The sequence below is a fragment of the Cupressus sempervirens genome, chromosome 2 (assembly GCF_028749045.1).
Source record: "Cupressus sempervirens isolate cs-2001-9-10 chromosome 2, ASM2874904v1, whole genome shotgun sequence".
NCBI lineage: Eukaryota > Viridiplantae > Streptophyta > Pinopsida > Cupressales > Cupressaceae > Cupressus > Cupressus sempervirens.
In genome coordinates this window covers 403,993,526-404,003,149 of record NC_143119.1, presented here as the reverse complement: position 1 = coordinate 404,003,149, position 9,624 = coordinate 403,993,526, and positions in this window count along the sequence as shown.

The following is a 9,624-nucleotide window of genomic DNA, read 5'->3' as shown; positions in this document are numbered from 1 at the left end:
CGGTGGGACTGTACTCCAATGCAATAAACCATATTGGATCAGCTGACAGATGAAGTGCATATGCAACTCAATGTGCTTGGTACGCTGATGCTCCACCAAGTTGCGAGAAATGTGGATGGCACTCTAATTATTACACCACAAAATAGTGAGACAATTTGGAGGGAAACCAAACTCAATCATCAATTGCCAAAGCCATAAAGCCTCTTGACTAGCAAGTACTGCAATCTAGTACTTAGCCCCTATAGATGAAAGTTCTCAAGCATGCTACTTCTTGCATGACCATGTGGTAGGACCAGAGCCAAGACAAAATATGAAGCCAAAAGTAGACTTGTGATCATCAACATCACTGGCCCAATCTAAGTCAGTGTAGCCAACAATGTGTGGAGTCCCCATGGTGTAATGAATGCCATACATGAATGTACCCTAAATGTAGCACAAAATATGAGTGACAACTTACAAGTGACTCTCATGAGGGTCTTGAGAAAACCAAGAGACAAGGCTAACTACAAAGGAGAGATCAGGATGAGTGTGTGTCAGGTACAACAAGCTACCAACCAACTATCAATACAAAGTAGCATCCATGAAAGGCAAAGAGTAGGAGGTAGACAAAGTGACACCCAACTGGAAAGGTGTAGGAGTAGGCTTGCAATCAAGCATGTCAAAATGGTGAAGCATGTCAAGAGTATACTTTTGCTAATACACAAAAATCCTAGTAGAAGACTAAACAATATGAAGATTAGGAAAATAGTGCAGCAAACCAAGATCAGTCATCTCAAACTAGTCCATCAATGCACGCTTAACATGTTGAAGCATAGATGATGAGCTACCCATGAGGATAAGATCATCAACATATAGAACAAGAATCAAAATCTCATCTCCAAGATGCTAAATGTACACTGCCGGATTAGAATGGTAGCGAGTGAAGCTTGTAGAAAGTAGAAAAGAGTCCATCTTCTCATACCAAGCCCTAGGGGCTTACTTGAGACCATACAATGAGCAATAAAGTCTACAAACCAAGGAGAGATCTTGCACAAATCCTAGAGGCTGCTCCATATAAATCTCCTTAGTGATATCACCATGCAAGAAGGTACTCTTCACATCCATCTAATAAATAGGCCACCCTTGTGAAGCTGCGAGGGATAAGACAAGGTAGATTGAATTCATCTTTGCTATAGGGGAAAATTTCTTAGTGTAGTCAATACCCTCAACCTAAAAAAAACCCTTCACAACAAGATGAGCCTTGTGCTTATTAATCAAACCATAAGAAACATACTTAGTATGATAAATCCATTTGCATCACACTAGCTTTCTCCCCTTAGGAAGAGGACAAAGATCCCATGTGTGATTCTTCATCAAAGAAAAATATTCCTCCTCCATTGCACTATCCCATTCAAAATGTCCTATCACTTTTGCAAATGTCTAAGGATCATCACTGATAGCATGACTAAGAAGACTGGAACTTGCAATATGTGAATCAGTATGATAGGAAGTGGAAGGGTCACTAGCTAGATCTTGTAGCATAAACTATAGCTTGAGCCCACTTAGGAATTTGGGGAGGATACTATGGTAGAGGTAAATGGGGATCACCAAGATCATCATCCTCATCATCCATGGAACAACCTATAAAAGAGGAGGGAGTAGTGGGAGATGAAGCAGGCATTGGAGGTGAAGAATGAATTGTAGGAGGGCCTCTTATTAAATTGGACATCCTATCAAAATAGGACCTCTCTAGAATTAGGATCAAACAACCTATAAGCCTTAACATCTTTGTAGTATCCAACAAAAATGAGTGTCCAACTCTTCCATTCTATTTTCTTTTCACTGAGCATCAGGTACAAATGCCAATGCTACATTCCCACAAACTTGAAATGATAATACATTAGGCTTGACATGAGACCAAGCCTGCTTAGCAGTCATATGTTGAAGTGCCTTATGAGGCATCCGATTTTGAATATAGTTGGCACAGTTGACTGCCTCTGCCCAAAAACACAAATCCATGGACCTAGATTGAATCATACAATTAGCCATCTCCTGAAGTGTTTTGTTCTTCCTCTTAGCCACATGATTCTATTGAGGAGTGTAGGGCACTAAAAACTAATGCTAAAAACCATGCTTAGGAAAAAAATCTCTAAAAGCTTGGTTCACATACTCCCTCCATTATTCATGCATATCCACTAAATAGAAAGACTAGATTACTTCTCTTCAAATGCCTTAAAAACTCAAAATGAATAAAAAACATTAGACTTGTACTTGAGAAAGTACACCCATGTGCATCTAGAGAAGTCATTAATGAATGTAAGAACATATCTAACACCCAAAAAAGGAGTAGAAAATGACATGAGGTCACTATTAATCAACTCCAAAGGTGCCAAAGCACGAGTGGCTCATCCATGTGGAAAAACATCCCTATGTTGCTTGCCAAGTGTACAACCTTGACAAACACCATATGGATAGGAAATTTGAGGAAGCCCAAGAACAAGTGCCTATGTACTCATCTACTGAAGATATTTGTAATTGACATGCCCAAAATGTTCATGCCAAAGTGTGCTTATTAAATCTGCATGTGCAACTAAACATGAACCAGTGTCATCAAAAGACAAATCCATAAAATCTATAGAGGCGAGATGTAGAGTCAACACTCCCAATAGCCATAATCATCTTAGAATCATGTAGGTCCTAGATAACCACATCATGTGGTGAGAACTCAACTATCTTACCAGAGCTAGAGTGACAAATCTAATAGATTGATAATAGTTTAATCGATATGTTAGGGACACAAAGAACATCCTGAAGAGAGCCCCCAACTAGTGCAATAGAACCAGAATCCAAAACCAAAAGTTGTGATGAGTTCCCAACAACAATCTATGTGGTAGCATAAGGAGCAAGTGAAGTAAGCAACTGAGGAGTTTTTGTCATATGGTGAGAGCCACCAGAATCAAGAATCTATGTAGGCCCTGAAGTTGTAGCTTGAGAAGAAAGAGCATGACCTTTCCTTGTAGGGGGAATGAAGACTAAGGGGCTGAAATATGATGATCCTTCATGGCTTCCTCTAAAGCCTCCAAACATTTCTAATACATAGAAATATGATGTCCATCCTTGCCACAAAAACTATAGTTCTCACTAGATTTCTTCTTGATCTTGGAGGTAGACTCAACAGACTTTGAAAAATCTTTACCCTTTGAAGGGTTTGTTGGAGAAGTAGCTAGAGACTTAGGATTAGATTTTGATGTGTTTTTCTTTGATTTTCATTTCTTCTTTGATTTTCCTTAGAATTCTGAGCAACCAATTCTTGGTTGGAAGAGCCAGAGGCATCCACCTATTGGATCTTTGCCTGTTCCTGTGTCAACCAATCACAAAAGGTCTCTAATGTAGGTATCCTATGTCTATCACCAATGACATCCATAGTGGAGTAGAAAGTAGAAGAAAAAATTTTGATATTGTCCCCACAGCTTTGAGAGTATCAAAAAAATGCACTCATCATCTATTTTGTTTTTCTCACATCCTTCTAAAATTGCACATAGAGATTTTAAGTTCATCAAGAAGTCTTTAATGGTGGGAAAGCTAGCTGGTGATAAAGAAGTCAACTCTACATCTAGCTAAAGTGCTTGAAACTCATTCACTTGGGCAAACAAAGTCTAAAATTTGAGCCAATAAGCCTGTGGAGTGGTTAGACCATCCAAGTGAAATGGTAGACTATCTAAAATGTTTAGTGCAATCAATAACATGGCCTCATCCATTTTCTTCTTGTGCTAAAGAACCTCAAAACCTCATGTGAGAATAGGTTGATTCTCATTTAGACATGACCATAAGCCACTTGACATGAAAACCTAGTCATTTGTGCCTTCCAGGTGTGATAGTTGTTTCGTGTGAGCCGAGTCACAGATGGATCTTCTATTGAGAGAGAGAAGAAGATGGAAGTAGAAGGGTCTTATTCTAAAAGAAAATACCCTTCCCCATAAAAGATAATGATATCCCTCAAATACCACAAAAAAAACTATGGAAAGCAAGAAAAACTTAAAAAGAACCTAGATTCTGGATACAAAGAAGGAGGAAATAAAAGCCTTTACTTTGACACCAAAAATAGAAGCCCAAACAAACACATAATCTGATGAAACTAACACAATTGTCTCTATCTCTAAGTTAGCTTTTTGACACTTCTTTCAGATTGAAAAAATACCTTTGTATGCTCAAGTTATTGCCAAAAAACTAACTATTTTTCCAAAAAACCACCTTGCTAGAAAAATATAGTCACTAGATTGATATTTGACACCCATATGACTGTCACCTAGCCATCACTAGAAACAATTCTAGTCTCTAGTTTGCTAATGTCAGTAGCCGAAAAGATGATGTCAACAGGCCAAAAAATGACATCAGCATAGTGTTCGACAGTGATGAAATTAGTGGTTGGAAAGATGATGTGTCACTAGCAAAGTGACATCAACAACTAGTTTGGTAATGTAGGATGACTATAGAGTGATGTCACTATTAGTGTGGTGATAGGTCACAGAGAATTGGTGGCGGTGGCACTTGGGAGGAGAACCTTGTGGCATAGTGACCTCACTACTGGCAGAGGTGTGTGGCCTGTAGTTGGGGCTAGGTGTCATGTGGGCAATGTGACTAGTGTCAAAGAGGTGTAGGTGGCATGTGGGGTGGCCTTGCGGTGGCATGCAAATGCTGTTGTAGTGGTGCAGCCTACTTTGTATTTTTTTATTTTTGTCATAAAGTACAGTCTATATGGCAACCTATAGGGGGCTAAAAATTTTTTCCTTCATACTCGGAAGCCAAAATTGACAAATTTTATATGAATCTTTACTATAACTAGCCTTCCAAATCTAATGGTAGTATCCGTTTGGGCCCAAAGTGCTCCAAAAATTTGCTCTACCCCTAGATTGAAGAAAAATGCACAAACAAACTAGGGTTTGTGTCTTCAAATTGTGGCTTCAAAAATCCTTTGAACAAGAAGTAGTAGGGAGGCTTTGATACCATGTAGGAGTTGATAAAATTTGACTCCATAGTGTACCAAGATCACCTACATGCAAATAGCTTGCTAAAGAGAAACCGAAGGAGCAAGAGTTTGAAGCAAACAATGCAAGAAAAAATATTTCACAATAGAAAAATTAAATTGCTATGTGAATGGATATGAATTTACAATGAGAGAGACCAAATATAAAGGCCTTAAGGAAGCTTGTAGAACAAACTGGAAAGTGCTAGAAGATATGGTTGACAACTAAGCACACTTCCACAAAAAGGTGGAACATGCTAGAAGGGAGCAAACTCCTATGTTGTCAACAACTCATCACTACAACTATTAACTACATGCATTAACCTAAGTAAGCTTAAGTAAAAGAATAAATAATTAATAATTAATTAATTATTTACTCTAAGAAGACTCACATGTTCGCCTACACTAGTGAAAGTCTTACAACTACTTCCAAAAATTTTCAAGCTCCAAACCATAACTTACAAACCAAGACCACACGAATCATGAGATATACCAAGGGAATATTCTTGTTCAATCCCAAGGTAAAAGCTCCTAGCATGCTTAGAGATACAAGTCCATATCTAAAAGACATGTTGTAATCATGATTCACAAGTAGAGACCAAAAATGGTCACGAAGAAGATCAGGCTTAAAGTTACCACCACTCATCTACTAAACACCATGCTAAAAGATAAATGCTGATTACTTAAATTTGGCTAAGTCTAAGGTCTTGAAGCCTTGAAATTTTCTAGAATCTACATCTTATCTTGGAGAGGTCTAGAACCTATCTCAAATTAATCATCACATATATTAAAATACATCTTAAGTATAAGTAATTAAATATATGTCAACTTAACGATATATTTTAAACCCCATAGAATTATCTGTTGAACAAGAAAGGAGTGCAATCCTAAAGGGTACTCAAAACGCCAATAAACTCCCTAATGAAAAGTCTAGAGATACCTATTGTTTTCCCTAGAAAGTTTTTGCAAGAAAACCAAGTGACACTTTAATGTAGCCAAGTGACATTTCTCACTATAGCTAGGTGATACTTTTAGCCAAGGTGATACTTTTCACTATAGCCAGGTGATACTTCTTAGTATGGCTAGTCAATAGTTCTTAGTAAGGCCATGTGATACTTAACTAGTATCATATGATATCTTGCACAACTATGGTGCAATACTTTCTAGTATCAGATGAGATTTCTAATTAAGTCATATCATACAATACTCTTCCAGTATTGCCTAATGCTGAACCACTATCACTCAGGATTGAAAAGAAACAATTTGACAAACAATCAGAAAGGAAAAAGAGTTAGAACCTCCACATCTAGGACTACTAGATCTCTTATAGTCAAGGCTCTGACACTTGAACACATGAAATAAAAAACACCATACAACAAGAAGAAGAATACAACTATCCATCTAATCCATAACAACATATGAAGGACCATGTGGAAAATAACATCATAATGTACATACATGGTTCATAAAATAAACATCATATGAAGGAAAACATAAATAATTAAGCACCAATATGACTAAAACTCATGCACATTTCCTTCCAACCATAATAGCATCATGAGACCTCAAAGGTCCTAGCCATCTCCCATGTGTAACATCCCAAATTGCCAACTAGATAGTCAGAGCTATCTTATAAGGACATCACTACTAAATCACAATAACATCATAAGAGCAAGAAATCTAACATACTAATCCAATAAGAAATAGATGCTCCAACTAAGAAATTAACATCATCTAATTGTATGCTAAGCATCAAATACTGGAATACATCAAATAAACTAACATCATCTAAACATGATATCCAAGCATTCTAGTGAAAGCATAAATCAGAAGAAAGCATACTCCAAAACCTAAAATACTAAGTGAAAATATCCAGCAATGGTCGCACTGAAACAATAGACCATCTTTGTAAATCGATCTCTAGTAGTGATGAAGGTAGCTACACTTACCAACCATGTGGAACTCATAGGTCCACTCCCACCATGTTGATGGAGATAATGATCCAACCACAAACACAAAAAAAAAAAAATCCATGGCTAACACTCACGCTAGATAGTAAAGATGACTAAAGCCAAGGTCATGAGAAAGTACTATAGGTCCTGGTTAGACACTCAATGGATTAAAATGTAGGGGTTGACATCATGGAGAGTCACTTGGCATCAACAAGCCCAAGCCAGTATTGGCAGTACAAACTTCCTAATGGAAGGAGCATATCCTGAATCTTTTTATTATCTTAAGTTTTATTACCACTCACAAATTTTGTTTAGTTACCACTTGATTAAAACTCCCTCTACCAATCTATGGTGCCATGGTTGCTGGGCTATGAGATAGAAGCCCCCTCCATATGCTACCCTACCCTACCCATGCTCATCCAATGATGAGTGCCCGTAGGCATGTATAATCTCAACCCCAACCCTAATGATCATAACTTATGGAACTACCATGGAAGATTGGGCCTTAAAAGTCACCCAAAAAATCTATGCACATGTATTCATGTGTGCTACATCACCATCATGAAGATAATAAGACAAGGATTAGATGATAACACAAGCACATATAATCAACTAAAAAGAAATTCAGGACAAATTCTACACAAATCCCAAGAACAATAAAACCATACATCATGAACTCACTCAACTAGCCCCAATCTGGGAGTATAGATTCTACATTAGTCCCAATGATGCAACAAGAAAAATATCATGAACTCTCAATCTAGGAGTATTGATTCTACATGAATCCTAGTATCTATGAAACAATAATAAAGGTCCAAAAGATACAATAACTCTAGGCATAAAATCACTCAACCAAACACAAAGTTAGGAGTATGGATGTGGTATGCATCCCAATGCAACATAAAAGTGCAACAATGATCTAATTGGCATCCCAATATATGATCTTGGTCCATGACCAATATCATGTGAAGAAAAACTAAGAAAAATATAGGGTGACACACAAAATGAGGTAAAAACTCCAAAACTCAAAAATTTCAAAAACAAAACCCATTTGATCTTAGGGAACAAAAGCCACAAAAATCCAATAAAATAGGGCCAAAATAACCAACATAATGGGACAAAACCCCAAACCCTCATCCCAAAAAATAGGGAAATGCTTAGACTCACACAACTAGGTAGAGCTAGCATACAAAAATAAAGGGGAACACTAGTTCTCAGACTCCTAATAAACAACTACCAAAAATAGAAGCAAAAATGAAGCCAAAACAATAAAAATTGGAGAGCCCTACCTCATATCCAAAAGGGGAAAAATGGGAATCTAAACCATAAAATAAAAATCCTGTAGAAGTAGCCAAAAATTGCAGCAATCCAAGGTCTCCCTGACCTAGATCCAACAAGACCAATCTTGTGATGATCCCACACCTGTAGCTCTCCCAATAAACTCAATAGTAATTCCTAACGAAGAGGATTTTGGGTTTTTACTCTCAAAATTTATAATTCAAAAGTGATAAGTGAGGAATTAAATTCCTTTTTGGATACTTATTCACTTTTCGAGTGAATAATGTATTCAAGAAAATAACTAGAAGAACTAGTTAAATCCCGAATCAACCCAAATGAAAATAGGCTATTCCAAGCAATTGAAATTAATTTATGGAAAAGCTAATAGAAATTAAATTCAATAAAATTTAAAGCTTGAAAACTCAAAATCACAAAAATTTCCTTAACAACTTTCGCAACAATGTGAACCTCTAAATGCACATACATGCTCACAAGTCTAGTCACATAATGCAAATAAGTTTGGATTTAATAATCACCAAAAGGATTAATTTAAACATTTAAATTAGATATTCCAACTATATAGGAATGCCATTGGTAAAATGAACAGTTGAATCACTAACTCCATGTGCCACTGCCAGGATGTAAATCTTGCACACTAAATTACATGATCAAGTGCAATTTCATTTAATAACTTAGCCAAAGAAAATAATGCAATAAATCACTTAATATAACCACTTATTCAATTATACTAAAATAAACTATTTACATCACTCAGGCTCACATATATCATAATAAAGTAAGAATAAATTAAATAACCATAGCATTAAATCCATCACGTAACATAATCAAAGATATGTCCAAATACCGGATAACCAGATATCATCATAAAACATACTATCATCTCAAAATGAAATCATCATGAAAATATAATCAATTGAACAACATAGTAGTCTAACATCTATGATACTATAATCAAAATATAATACTTGACCCTCAGGTCATCTGAAATGTAAAACATAACATGAGTAACAAGTATCTCTCGGATCAAAAAATAACAAGGTAAAAATTTGCAACACATAACCAATCAATCCAACATGGGCAATCCATTTCTAATTATTTAAATATTCAATACTGGTTGATTACACAACAAGAGAAGGCACTTAAAACACATAAGAAAACACAATCATATACATGACTAACCACTAATGCACGAACCTAGTCCAATGTAGAAGGGAAATAGTACATAGTGCAATCTCTGCACACATCTCTAGGTAATCATGTAACAACATCATTATACCACATCAATCGTGGTAACCACTGGAAAAAATCTCAGTGAACCATAAATCACATCATAATCTCATAAATCAACCATAAGCATAATCAAAGCAACTG